This window comes from Silene latifolia, unplaced genomic scaffold, assembly GCF_048544455.1.
Source record: "Silene latifolia isolate original U9 population unplaced genomic scaffold, ASM4854445v1 scaffold_467, whole genome shotgun sequence".
Taxonomy (NCBI): Eukaryota; Viridiplantae; Streptophyta; class Magnoliopsida; order Caryophyllales; family Caryophyllaceae; genus Silene; species Silene latifolia.
In genome coordinates, this window is record NW_027413384.1 from 26982 (window position 1) to 42223 (window position 15242).

A 15242-nucleotide genomic window follows, 5' to 3' on the forward strand; every position below is an offset into this window, starting at 1 on the left:
AGGCTAGTTAAGGCTCCTCAGTATATGGTGGTGTTACACTTATTCTCATTTCCTACCCAAATCCGTCTTCTAATCAATCATTTTCACTCTTTCGACATCTCATTCCTCATTTATAGGTATCCGATACATTTAGGCGTATCCGCGTGTGTCCGACGAGGGTCGGTGTCCGACACGACATTGGACACGGGACAGCTGATTATGAGGAGTGTCTGCGTTACCTAGGGATGGGAGAGCGAGTGTAATATAGTGATGAGGAGGTGTCCGTCGGAGAGGAGGTTTTCGTCGGAGATGGAAGGGTGAAAGTGATAGGCTAAGTCGCACACCTAACAAAGATAATTTACCTAGACACAAATTAATGTAGTAATAGGGGTCGAACCCATGGCAACGGAAATTGCGCTATGAAATGCTATGAAACGATTTCTATCAAGGTCGATTACGATTGGTTTGGTTTGTTGGTTGGTTTGATGATTAGCAAATAAAACGATGTAAACTATATGATTAAAGGAGTCTAGGGGAGTCGGGTCACACATGCAATTGTAAATATATATTCATGCTAAACTCGGAAATAATAACATTGCCAATTGTTTAGGCTTAAAGACACCCACCTCAAGATATTAGTGTCAACCATAGACCGGGTCCTAGAGAAACTCTCGTTTATGACTAGGTCGTCCTATTACACATGCTTAGTCTAATCCGATTCCATGCTTCTCGACTTATAGAATGAATTAACAAACTTAATCAATGAATAAGGCCTTTAAACAAAGATTAAACGTGACGATACAAACATGTGATAGAAACAATGAGACAATATTATATCAACCTAGTTTATCATTTTAGATATATTAGTTATTGCATGGCTTCCCTAGTCCCTAGACTAAGGAAATTTAGCTACTCATATTAAATTATAAACTACCAACTATGTTTTATGAAATACTAGACATGCTTATAGAAATGATATAAACTAAATGGTGAAACATAAAATGTAATATTAAACTATGTGATATAATTGAAATGCTAAGGACGAAACTATGAAAACGTAAACTAAATAGACTAAGATTAGAATTACCGAAATAGAAATGGAACTTACAAGGAAGAACAATTGAGAACCAAATGCTTGAATAAATTAGAACCAAATGTTTAACAACCAAATATTTAACAAGAATAAAACTAAAATGAAAACTAAGAGAGAATTTTATGCTTAGGGCTTAAAGAGAGTGAAATAGTGTATGAAGACGTATGAAAAAGATATCCCTAATGACGGATTAAGACCCCTATTTATAATAAAATAGGGGCATAACGTAAAATTGCAAGAGGGGGTAAAAGTATATATAAAATGAACACATCAGAAGGACAACAGTGGCGAGTTGGCGGCTGGGCAGGCTGGTACATCATTGGGAAGGGTGGAGAAGTGGGTGGTGGGTTTGTTGGTGCGTTGGAGAAGATGTAAGACGGGGTGAGTGGGATGGTGGACAGGTTAGTACGACGAGGATAGGAAGACGACGTCGTGGTCACAGGCCTTTGCAGGTCCGATGGTGGGGATGAATGATGGGGGTAATAATGGTGGTGGTGGTTTGACTTGGTGATGGTGTAAACCATAAAAAAAATGAACCTGCAATAATAAATAGAGGCACAAAAATAATACGGAAAACAAGAGTTTTATTATTAAAAGATTGAAGGTTACAATTTCCGTAACTCTCTTGATTCCATCTCTAGGTGATTTAGGGTTTTGATAGTGCTACGAGGGTCTTGTCGACTTAATCTCGTAAGGAGAAAAAATGGGGTCTTTTTGACTTATTCCATCCTACCTACAATTTGGTAGTAGGAAGACGGGGTCGTTTGAGACTTAATCCATGCTTTCTCTTTAAACCCTAAACACAAGATCTATATTTATAGTGAAGTGGTTTGGAGGGCAAGGTAGAATATTCTAGAATATCCTAATTTCCTAAGATATTATCACAATATTTTTTGATAATTATCTCTAAATAATTAAGATACAATAAAATAAATAGATACCAAAATATAAAATTTTGGTGTCTACAGATGGTATGGATAGGGATGTCATTGGGGCGGGGCGGTGGTGGATATAGGCTCCCCCGTACCCGTACCCACCAAGAAAAACTCGTACCCATCCCCGCCCCACCACCCGTGGCGGGTACAAGTTCCAAAACCATTCCCGCCGCAACGGGTGGAAATATAAAATCGTACCCGCCACGCTTATCCATTAACCCGCTACACCATGATTTTATTCGATAAATATTTTAGCAAAAGTTGATTTAATCACTATTAATTTCCATTTTTTTTAAATTTATCTTTATAATTTTTAGTTTTCACCAAAGAATTTAGTAAAAAAACTTTATAAAATAGCTATGATTAACATTATATGTTAATTATAACTAAACAAGATTTAAAAAATTGTCATAATCGTATTAATTTTTTTAGTGGTTGGCGGGTAGGCGGGTATGAGGCGGGTAAGATGCAAAATCCATCCCCGCCCCATTACCCATGGCGGGTACAATTTTCGTACCCGCACCCGCCCCACCACCCGCCAAAGCTCTACCCATCCCCGCCCCAACTGGAGCGGATGCGGGGCGGTACCCACTTGTACCCGCCCCGCTGACATCCTGGAGTATGTTTTCTGGGGCCATTTTCTTGGAGGTAAAACATGAGGAGTATCAAATGAAAATTAGTTTTTTAGCCTTAAGACACCTTAATTTTTCCTTCCCAGAACACACTAGGGTGACCGGCAACCTAAACAATAGGTTACCCTTATATTATTAAGGGTTAAGACACCTTAATTCTTACCCTAAATCCCACAAAAACCAATTCATCTTTCTCCCTCCGTTAATCACTCCTCCATTGACTGTCGGCGGTCCTCCCTCCGACCACCACTTCTTCTGCGATTACTCCTTGGCACTGACTCCCTCCGACCACCACACCAACCCCCTCATTATTTTCTATTCTTCAATCGTCACAAAACTGCATTTTTCAATAAATTAAGTCGACCACATAGAACCCAAAATCAAGCCATGATGAATGATGGTTGCTGGTTTTGGTCCAGGGACTAGAAATGAACAGGCGGTTGAGGAATTGGGCTCGGCGATGTGGTGGCTTAATTAATCTCGGTTACAGCTGGTGTACGAGATGGATCGAGGTGTAGGATTCCATGCCGAGTTTTGATTCCGACTAGCCTGGACGTCGATGGTGTCCTACTGGTTGCAAGGAAGCCGGGGTGAGCTCAGTTCCGGTGTCAGGTTTGATTGCAGGTGTGAGTATTGCTGGTTGTTGTCAAATTGTTGGTTGATCAGATAGATAGGATGCAAACAGAGAAGTTATTGTGGCGGCCTGCTCATTGCTGGTGTTCGTTAGTGATTGGAGGTGAAAGTGAGGTGGGGTTTTCGAGGAGAGCATTTGAGTAATCAGTTGGGTCCCCTAAACTCCGGGCAAGTGGAAAACGAGATAGGGATGGAGAAAGGAAAAAAGGAGGTGGTGGGGTGGCGGCGGCGTGGCGTGGGTCTGATGGTGTGGTGTCGACACCAATATGTTGGATTATTCCTATGAAATAACCTTAATAAAAAATACCAAATATATTTTGTTTTGTGCTAAAGATGGGCGAACACAAAAAGAACAAAGGAATTAACAAGTTATCACATAGGAAATAAATACCCCCAAGAACGTATTATTTAAGAATGTTACTGAGAACGATAGGTGGGTAGTTCAAGATGGTAAGAGTGTTACATGAGTCAACACTTCGACTAGCGAGCCAAGCACCGACACGATTGGCCTCTTTATAAGCATGTTCGATCTTGACCACACAAGATCTTTGTACCATTTGACAAGTGACCGAAGAGTTGAAGCCAACGAGTTGTTTTTTCTGCATCAAGCTAACACATGGCATGTTATCCATGCATGAAAAAATTTAATAAATACGGTGTAGCCTAGCTTGCTCGAATCCTTCGGCTAAGCCAAAATTTTTGCCCTCATCAAAGTACAAATTCCACGAGAAAAGTATTAAGTAGAGATAAAATTACCCGTTTTGTCCTGAAATATTCCTCCACCATCGAAGTGCCCAGAACTTCCTTTTGAAGTTTGATCCGTATTTAACAGAGTCCACCCGCGAGGATGAGGTAACCAATTGATATAAAACTCCTCATACGTAGCCCCGTGGTGCAACATAAGTAAAGAAAACTTATCAAATGCTCCTTTTGTGAATTGTAACTGTTGATGAAAAAACGCAATGGGATCAATGGGATTTTGTGTAGCTCAACTGGGATGATATTATTTCCCCACTTCCATATATATGGCATCGATGGCATCGATGGAACGTAAAAGGATTCGATGGAAACAAGATCATTCAATTCACACCATATTTTCTTTGAAACCGGACAACCTTTGGGAAGGTAGTTCTTGGTGACATCGAGGACAAAAGGAGTCATATGACATGCCCTGCCTTACTCTATTCACATTACAAATACGTCTATCATGCAAAGAAAGCTATACGAACATACATATTCTTTGTTGTATCGGTAATTTCAAAATTAGTTTACAATTCATGGAACCGGATTATGGAGTAACCAAAGGTCCGTTAATTATTCGAATAGCCAACTTAATATAATTTACAAGAATATGCGTTTTTCCGATAAATAAAGCGTATCTTAGAAGCTAGGATATGAGAATAACGAGTTCTTGCACCACATATCACTCACCGTTTCTCCCAACTTTTCTGTTAAGATGTTAGAAATGACCTTATCAGATAAGCATCCGCCTTTAATTCATGAGTGATCCCAAAATAAGGTATGACAATAGTTGTCCATCGCTATAAAAATCACGTTAAAGATGATCTTAGGTTGCGATGTTTGACAGACTATCAAACACTTATCGAAGATAATCTTACTGATGCGAATACCGGACGTCTTTTAAATGAACCTAACATTTTGTGGATCATAACAAAGAGCACTGACTTAAATGGCGAGCTGAACAATTCCAACACTTGTTTGGGTCAACTGGAGTTTTACGTAACATTTTGGGGTCATTCAAAATTGACGTGATCAAAGACTTAAATTTTTTTTTTTTTTTTTTTTTTTTTTTTTTTTTTTTGATGATGAGGGGTTGAATCCCCCGGGTCCATGCATTCCCGCACCACCACATGGACCATGTAAGCCACCCCCTTCGGGGGCTGCAGTGGCCAAGTGATCATCGCCCCAGCTGGTAGTCGAACCCGGGACCTCTCAACTCCTGCACTTCTGCAAGCTTCAAGGTTTAACCCGTCTACCACTGGACTAACACCACTTGGTTAAGACTTAAAGATCTTTCCAACGAGTATTTGTTCATATGTAACACCCCATGAAATCTGAGGAAAGTTGTCTCATATGGATAAAATAAGGAGATCATAAGAAGCTTATAAGAAATTCCACCCACCACTTAGTTGCAAGGATTTGTGATTTGGGCTCAAGTGGAGACAAATAATGGGCTTAAAGGTGTACATCTCCTATCTTATTAGGGTTGTACTACGACGGTAAAGGGTCCGGTTGTAGAAGGCGGTATCAAACCAACCCTGCGATCGTGTAGTGATCAGATGCAGTTGTTAAACGCTCTTGGCGGCAGTGGTTATACGCACCAATGTGATCTTCCACCTAGCGAGAGAGGATTACGGGTTAGCGGTTATGCTTCCAGACACAACGGGGACATTTGCTCCTTAAGTGGGCGAGAATGTAAATGTGGGAAAAGTTGTTCCGCATGGATTGTCATTAGCATAAAAACTTTTAATATAATCAACCACCATATTTTTAACTTCATCGTTATCTTCAAATCCAAATCCCTTTTGTATTCCAAAGAGAAGAAATATGGTTATGACAACAACGAAATAAGGTCTTGACATGAAAGAAAGAATTAATACGGTCATCGTCCCTAATAAATTCGACACTCGTTTTTGATTCCTATAATAAAGCTCTTCTTTTGATGAACGAAATGTCTTTACTCGTCTAGAAACTTGGGGTTTTATTTGTGCGCATGTGAATAGCAGCATGATTGTATTTGATGGTAATGTGAGATGAATTAACAACATGGCGGGGATAGCTCAGTTGGGAGAGCGTCAGACTGAAGATCTGAAGGTCGCGTGTTCGATCCACGCTCACCGCATTTTTTATTTTTCATGTTTTTTTGATAATATTTTCCTTGTTTGTAAAACGACTTTTTTATAACTAATTTTTACTTAAGCAGTATAATATTTTTATTTTTAAGTTCATTATTACTCTTAAGTATATACGATCTTACATTCGAATAATTAAAACTTCTATATTAATATAATGGTCTTATCATAATTAAAAAATTTGGAGTAGAGTATGTGATTGTGGTGTTGGTTTATTTGCTTCATCCAATAACCTGAATTTTTAGTTTGATGATAGAGTAAATTTGAATGATTACTCTTTCACATATTTTCATTCACAAGAGTCAATTGTAAATATTGCCTAAAAATAGAGTAAATTGTAAATAAGGATTCTTTTCAGGGAAAAATAGATACTCCCTCCTAGGGGTGTTCACCGGTCCAAAACCGGTCCGGACCGGATGAACCCGAGGACCGGATAACCACATATCCCAAGACCGCGGACCGGACCGGTTAGAAGGGGACCCGGACCGGACCGGACCGGAACTCTTTAGGTCCGGTTTTTTCCGGGTTTGGACCGGACCGGTACTAATTTATAAGGCAAATTTAGTTTTATTTTTTTAATGTGGACCGGACCGGACCAGACCGGAGACCGGTCACCATATTTTTAGGGACCCGGAGACCGAACCGGTATGTATCCGGTCTAGACCGGACCGGACCGGCCGGTTCGGGTCGGTCCGGTTTGCCGGTCCGGACCACTTTTTGTTCACCCCTACTCCCTCTAATTTCATTTATTGTTCCCCTTTCTTTTTGACATAAAAAATAAGGGAATCAATTTGGACCACACAATACACATGACCCCACATCAAATTGATTTTGGACCACACAAAGTTATCCAAAAAAGGAAAGAGGGAACAATAAGAAAAATGGATGGAAAGGGAAAGAGGAACAATAAATGAAATTGGAGGGAGTAAATTTTTTTAAAAAAAAAAAAAACTTCCTCAGCGACATATACACATTAAAAAAAAAAGAGTATTCTTTAGTTTGAGATTATGGGAAGTTTAAGACTTCTGTTCTTTTTAAGGCTCTGTTTGGTAAAACTGACTGAAAAGGTACCTAAAACCTGAAAAGGTACCTGAAACCTGACAAGGTGACTGAAATTAAGGCTATTTTTGGCAAGGCATTTCAGGTACCTGATTTGACCAAGCAACCTGATTTGACTAATATTTCAGGTAGTTGTTTTACCTAGTGTTGTTTGGTAAAGTCATTTCAGGTACCTAAAATGACTTTTCAGGTACCTGAAATGAAAATCTACTCCAGGTAGCTTTTTTAAAGTTTCAGGTAGCTGAAATGTTCTACTTTACATATTTACCCTTTATTTAAATTAATTTATTATAATTATTAATGTCCTTTTATGTCATTTTACAAAAAATCAGTTACCTTTTCAGTTAGTTTTACCAAACACTTTACAATTAGTCAGCTACCTTATCAGTTTCTAATTTTCAGCTAGCTTTTCAGGTACCTTTTTAATTCCAGTCACCTTATCAGGTTTCAGGTTTCAGGTAGCTTTTCAGTCAGTTTTACCAAACAGAGCCTAAAAAGGTACCTGAAAAGCTAGCTGAAAATTGAAAACCGATAAGGTAGCTGATTAATTGTAAAGTGTTTGGTAAAACTAACTAAAAATGTAACTGATTTTTTGTAAAATGATATAAAAGGACATTAATAATTATAATAAATTAATTTAAATAAAGGGTAAATATGTAATGTAGAACATTTCAGCTACCTGAAACTTTAAAAAGCTACCTGGAATAGCTTTTCATTTCAGGTACCTGAAAAGTCATTTCAGGTACCTGAAATTACTTTACCAAACAGCACTAGGTAAAACAACTACCTGAAATATTAGTCAAATCAGGTTGCTTGGTCAAATCAGGTACCTGAAATGCCTTGCCAAACATAGCCTAAGTTTTGATTGGTCTAAGTGGCAGATTAACAAATTGGAATAGTTTCAGGATAAGTTCAATCTTGAAAATAAGATAACCATGATCACGTTTGAGTTTTCACTATTGCGTTAATGTATGATAATAAACATATGAATAGGAATGTCATTGGGGGCGAGGTGGCGGTGGATATAGGTTATTCCGTACCAATGGCTACCAAAAAAATCTCGTTCTAGTACTAGCCCATCACCCATGGTGAGTACAAGTTTCCAAAACCATACCCGTCCCAATGGATGGAAATATAGAACCATACCCTCCCCACTTACCCATTAACCCGCTATACCATAAATCTATTCGATAAATTTTTCCGTGAAAGTTGGTTTAATCAAATTTTCAAATTTTTTTGAATTTAACTTTATAATTTTAGTTATTTTTTATTAAAAAAGTTAGTAAAAAACTAATAAAATATTCTTGCTTTCTTCTCTTATTAGTTCCCCTTACCTCAATTATTCTTTCGCCTCTTACCTTAATTAGTCAATTACTCGTATTATTTTATCTCAATATTGCATGAATCATTGCATCACAAGTTCACAATCGGGATAGATTACTCGTATTATTTTATCTCAACATTTCATGCATCATTACATCATAGGTTCAAAATATTGATAATTAATAATTTTAGTATCAATGATCTCATACGACAAAGTATAATTTTAAGTTAAAATAATACGGAGTATTAGACTTCTTGTTTTGTATGCGCCATTTATTTATTTATATGTTTGCCCCATTGCATTATTCATGACATACACAACAATATAATACAATCTATCTATCTATATCTATCTATATATAACTATAATAGAAGAACCGCTGGACACTTGGCAAACCTACATTAATTTTTTTCCTGCCTAACATTTTCTTAACATTATAAGGGGCCCACGCAATATTCGCATGATGGAAAAATCCGTTAGCTTGGATGTAATCATCTAATTATAAAACAGCCCGTGAAGTTCACGGGTTTAAAACTAGTTAGTTATTAATAAAAAAAATGCATATTTTATGGGATGAAATAATTATGAAAAACAGAAGATATTACCTGTTTTTAACAAGAGATGAACTCATATAAAATATGAAACTAGCTTTGTACATAATTACATACTTATTACATTTCATAATATCTTGATTCGCCTTAAAAAAAAGCGTTATGTTGTAAAATGCGCTTAAATTTTTTACAACCATTTTGTTTGTTAATATGTTACTTTCTGAGCAACCTTAAGTTATTGATTAATTTAAAAATTACTCAAATGCTCTTTACAAAAATATTTGTTAATACAACAAACATGTTTTACGCGAGACTAAAACCATTTAATAACGTAAAATTGTTTTATAGATGATTTATTAATTATTTTTATATTTGGAAATTGCAAACATTTCGTAAACAGGTTTCAAATACCACAAATTCTTAGTTAAGACTGTCTTAAGTTAAGACGACTTACAACCGATTTAAATAAGATAAAAATAAAAGGTGGGTTATGAAAGGTCTTAGTTTAAAACAATCTTAATGAAGACCTATTATTCTATTTTCTCTATATTAGCTAATAGAACTCATTAAAAAGCTCCTCATATATGATTTACAATTACTATTAACCACACAAATTGTCTTTTTTTTTTCGTATAAGACTGTCTTATAATAACAATAGGTCAAAAGACATAACCCACATGTTTTTTTAACTTTTAAATTGAATTAATATTAACACTTCTATTACTCCCTCCAATCCAATCCAAACTACCCACCACTTTTTAAAGCTAACCTTGGTAAATTTTGATATCAATTATAATTAATCAAATTTTTGTTATAAAAAGAAGTTTCAGAAAAGTATAATTTCGACACACAAAAATAATATATAAATGAATAAAACGTGGTCAAAGAGTCTTCTCATAGACCGTAAAAAGTCAAATGGGTAGTTTGGATTGGATTGGAGGGAGTATTATATTAGGTCGTCCGACTTATGATAAAACTGTCTTACAACTAGAGAATATAAATCGTACCATTTCGTACTCCCTCTCATTCTTTCTATTCATATCATATGTTGAATATATGTGAGAAGTATTTTATTTATGAATAGTATGAACTAGTATAAATACCGCGCGAATGCACGGTATTTTAGATAGAAACATTAAAGAAAATAAGAATAAAAATGATATTTAACTCAATTTGAAATTAATTGTAAATTTATTATAATTAATATTTTGTATTAATCGGTGGAAAAGGGAATGTTCAGTATAATACAGATGTAAATATAATATAATGAAAGCTCAATAACAAATATGAAATAATAAAAGTTCAATTACAGATACGATATAATAAAAGTCCAATTATAGCCAAATTCATTTAGGCGGGAAAATTTTGGAGAACTCTTATTCTTTTAGTATAAGGGGGATTGAAAGAATGAGAGAGAGTATTATCTACGTACATATTATTATATATGACTATATGAGTACCAAGCTTATAGTTTGTGGGGAGATTTTTTTGGTATTGGCGATTTAGAATGTCACGACTAGCCACTTATTAACGGGTGTTTTTCATCATAACTATGTTCTACTACGGGTGTTGTGTAAAACAATTTGCATTAATTTAATGTAAAATTGTGTACTCAAAATCTATATACCCACACCAAAAATATTGTTTAAAGCAATAGACACATGTATTATTGCAACGAATCATGTATACCTATGAACAATCACAAGCAATTTTTTTATAAAAGCAAAAAAAAAAGTATTATGAAAGTAGAAGATGAAGACTTACTAGAGTAGAACAACAACAATTTGGGTTTTTTTTTTCTTTCTTATTTTTAGGTTTTGTATCCAGGGGGATTGGATTTAGAAACTTGGGGGAGGAGTAGAGTATGGGATTCCAAGGGATTGGGGTGGATTGAGAAACCCTTGGGTTTCTAAATCCATTCCAAAAGTGGTCAACCAAACACTTGAATCGGTGATATCCATTCCAATCCATTCCATACCCCCCAACCAAACACCCCCTAAGAGTTTTTGAGAGGTTTAAGAGGTTAGGGTTTCGAAATAGGAAGAAATAATGAGAAGAATGAGAAAGAATAAGAGTTTTATGAAACCCGCGGAAGCCACTGTGCTGTAGCCTACTCGATCGAGTGCCTAGGGTACTCGATCGAGTGCCCTCTACTCGATCGAGTAGGTGCTATTTCGTCGAGTATCCGCAGAAAATTCCTACATCTCGACGTCATAGATTCCTAACTAGATCGAGTGAGGTCTACTCGGTCTAGTAAGCACTCACACTCGGTCAAGTAAGGTTGAGTACTCGGTCAGAATTACAAAACTAACTGAAGATTCCTGCAAAACAATATCACGTGTCAATTTCAAACCAAGTTCGGAGATCGTCACTGGTTATCGTACTCTCTCATATATCACCATTACTACTCAAATATATCATACAGTCTCATCAGATAAGATTCATATCACATTACGCTACAACAAACTTCACACAACATGGTTTACCTGCTACCGAGTCATCCGTATACGCAATTATGTCATTGTATCATGTCTAAACTCGTCTTACCACATTGCTAGCAAACTTATACATACGTTAGTCAAAACACATAATTAACGATAAATTTTCCATACGTCATCCAAGTGCATTACGATCATGTTCAAGCTTCAACATAAACAAGTTATTCTACACAAATTAATCACCACACAGCGGAAACTTTCAACCATTAAACATTGCATATACCCACTACTATTTTGATATTTCTCATACTATAACTCAACACTTCTTTAGCTATCATTATTTGGCTATTGTAAGGCTTATAAACTCGTATAGGATCACCATCACTAACAACCTGAAACAAACACTAGCATTACCACATTTCATACTACAGCATACACTTCTACACTTTTCACGCACTTCTATCACATAAAACCTTCCATGTTCCTCATTATCGCCATATACACACACTGACACTGCCGAAACTTCACCATTCATGACTCTGACGCAACTAATGTGCCTACAGTAACTTCAACAAAGACTCAACCACAGACAGTTCCAACATAATCAACATACACGTTAAGTAATATTTATTGACTCCATATTCCCATACCCAGTGACTGGTTTAAGCACAATGGAGCCAAGATTTTGAACTGAGGGCGCCTACTCACCCAAAATATAGCATCAGCTGGGGCTCCCATTACACATACACCAGGTTCATTTTATTAGACTCACTACGTTCATTAGGTTCATTTGTTATAGGTTCCAAAATCGTCGCTCTGATACCACTTTGTAACACCCCCATATACCGAGGAGCCTTACCAGACCTTCCCTGGCATATAGAGGCATTACCACCTCGGTTGCCCGAGGTAAGTAATCATCAAAAGTCGATAAAAGAACAATTATAGTTATATTACAAGTGTTACAACCAACTAACAAAATAAAGATACAACTCGTCAGCTACACACTATCTCTTTCAGAACTCGTGACGACTCATCCCTGCCAGGACTCCAGCTATCAACCACATCAACACCTGCTAAGACTGACTGCTCACCATAAGGGATCACAGCAGACACATAAACAAACAAGACAACCACACAAGGTCAGTACTGAGACAAGATACAACATTAACCAACATCAACCGTCAACACAAAACAAAACACAACCAATCACACACAATCATACCCACTCCAATCAACCTCCGTCATCGACTGTCCACTGGACCAGCCCTGCCAATGGGGGACCGCAGCTGTTCCCACCTAATCCCCGCTCGTCATACCGAGCGATAACCCTGTCCCATTAATGTGCACATCCCCTCCCGTGGTGGGTTCCACGGAGGGCGTAACTAGGGCGTGAAGCCACTCCCGCAAGTGACTCCACTCAGCCGAGGACGCACCTCGAGAACCAGAGACAAACAAACATAGACAGCTACAACACAACAACAACCAACAAACTGTATACACCAACCGATTACCGCATATACTCTGCAACACAAACACAATAACAATACAACAACCACGACACAACAACCGACACACTAGACCATCAACAGAAACTGAGTAGGCGAACCTACCTTTAATCGGCTGTAACGATTCCATGCCCATACACGCAATACCTAGCAGTCAAGCAACACCTATATACACAATACAAACATCTATCACTACTAAGCTAACCCTAACTGCAAAGACAAAGATACGGATGATGATGATGACATACCTATATGAGGAAACCTAGCAAAGGACCGCCACCCGACTCAAGCTATGCCCTCCTAAGGCACAAGGACCTTCAAAGGCTCCCATGGAAGGTATATGGTGAAGGGAAGGGAAGGAGGTGATCAAAGATCTGAAGAAATGAGGCGGAAATGATGTGCGGTTTTAACAAAACACGATTATAAACCCTCGCTGAAAAGACGCTACTCGATCGAGTGGCCCCTACTCGATCGAGTACCCAAGCTACTCGATCGAGTAGCCTCTACTCTATCGAGTACCACCCATAAATCAAAACACAGAATAACTTTGGTACGCACTTCTAAGGACTATTACTGCTCCCAAGGTCGGTCAACGCTGGTCAACGGGTCTCTAAAAGGGCGGGTATTACACTAGGTCCTTGACTTTGATCTTGAAATCCTTAAGCATACCCTTGCCCAAATCCTTGATTAGCTTGATTCACTTGATTCCCTTGATAAAACCCTTGGTTGTTCTGATTGCCTCCAAAATCTTGGTAACCTTGAGGTTGGTTCCCAAAGTTTTTGTTAGTGTTTCTTGGATTTTGATATCCACCTCTAGGTTGAGAGAACCCGGGTGGATTATTTGGGGCTTGGGGTTGAAGATGCTGTGGATTTTGAACATTGGTACTCTTGTAGCTAAAGTTGGGGTGGTTCTTCAAACCCGGATGGTAGAAGTTGGTATTTAGGTTATAGACATTGGGATTGTTGTAGGGAGGTCATGGTGGTCTTGCATTGTTGTTATAGCTTTGAAAAGCATTAACATCTTGGACATTCTCCTCATACCCCTCATTGTAGTTATTGCCACATATGTCAAAAGTGTGACCACTCCCTCCACAAAGCTCGCAACTTGAGGCTTGAGCCACTTCCTCCATGGGTGGATCATGTGAGGTGGTGGCTTAGTGAACTTGGTTTCTTTGTAGTTTTTCAAGTTGATTTGTGAGGAGGTCGAGCTTAGCATTTGTCTCGGCACTAGAACTAGAGGAGTTCTCCTTGGGATATTTGCCATTTCTCCTAAGCATGTTCCACTAGATCCATAGTTGGCCTCTGAGTCCACCCTTTTCTTGATCAACGTTGTTCCTTCCTCGTCATTTAAATGGTCAAATCCCCCTCCCGCGGAGGCATTCACCATTTTCTTGGTTCTAGGTAGCAAAATTTGGAAGAATGTTTGGATGACGTACCACTCGGGAATTCCGTGGTGAGGGCAACTCGCAATGAGATCTTGATACCTATCCCATGCCTCACCCAAAGACTCTCCCTCGTCTTGTTGAAAGGTATGAATTTCATTTCGTAGCATGGCGGTCTTCGATGAGGGATAACACTTTGCCATGAATGCCTTGGCTAAGGCATCCCATGTGGTGAAGGTGTCCGGGGGGTGAATGTTCAACCAACGGTCCATCTTATCCGTTAAGGAGAACGGGAACAACATCATCCTCAAAGTATCTTCGGAAACCCCAATTTTCTTCATCATTGAAACCTTCCTCTTGAATTTTTGTAAGTGGGCATGAGCATCTTCTTCAATGTGTCTCCCGAATAAATCTTTTTCAATCAACCCCACTTGGGCGAGGTGCATCTCGAAGTTGTTGGGAGCTTAGGTGCCAAAATTAATTGGATTGCAAGAATCATTGTGGTTAGGGCGATTGTGATCTCGTAGAGCCATTGGTGGTGGGTGGTTTGGTATTTGAGGAGGTGGTGATTGAGGTGGACTTGGAAGTGGAAAGTTGTGAAAGGGATTTTCTATAGCTAGGGATCTCAATTGTGTTGGTTGGTTGGATAAAGGTTGGTATTTCAATAGTGTGATGGGTGGGTGAAATTGCTTGTTCAAAAGTTGGTGGAAGAGAATTTCGAACTCTTGCTAGGGTCCTAGTCCTTAAGGTCCGGAAGAGCCTCTCGGGGTCGGGATTGAAAAGCAAGGCGTGGTGATTTCTCCTAGGCATGCAACTTGGTGAACCGTTAGTCTCCTAG

The 15242-nt window shown here is 38.2% G+C and overlaps 2 non-coding genes across 2 annotated transcripts; both read left to right on the forward strand.

Moving 5' to 3' along the window:
* The first annotated feature begins 6062 nt into the window (after nucleotides 1-6062).
* Nucleotides 6063-6135, forward strand: TRNAF-GAA (transfer RNA phenylalanine (anticodon GAA)). The gene has a single exon. It is a non-coding gene; the product is annotated as a tRNA-Phe (tRNA).
* Nucleotides 6136-14467: 8332 nt separating this feature from the next.
* Nucleotides 14468-14574, forward strand: LOC141639603 (small nucleolar RNA R71). Its single transcript, XR_012542597.1, has one exon. It is a non-coding gene; the product is annotated as a small nucleolar RNA R71 (small nucleolar RNA).
* The last annotated feature ends 668 nt before the right edge of the window (nucleotides 14575-15242 follow it).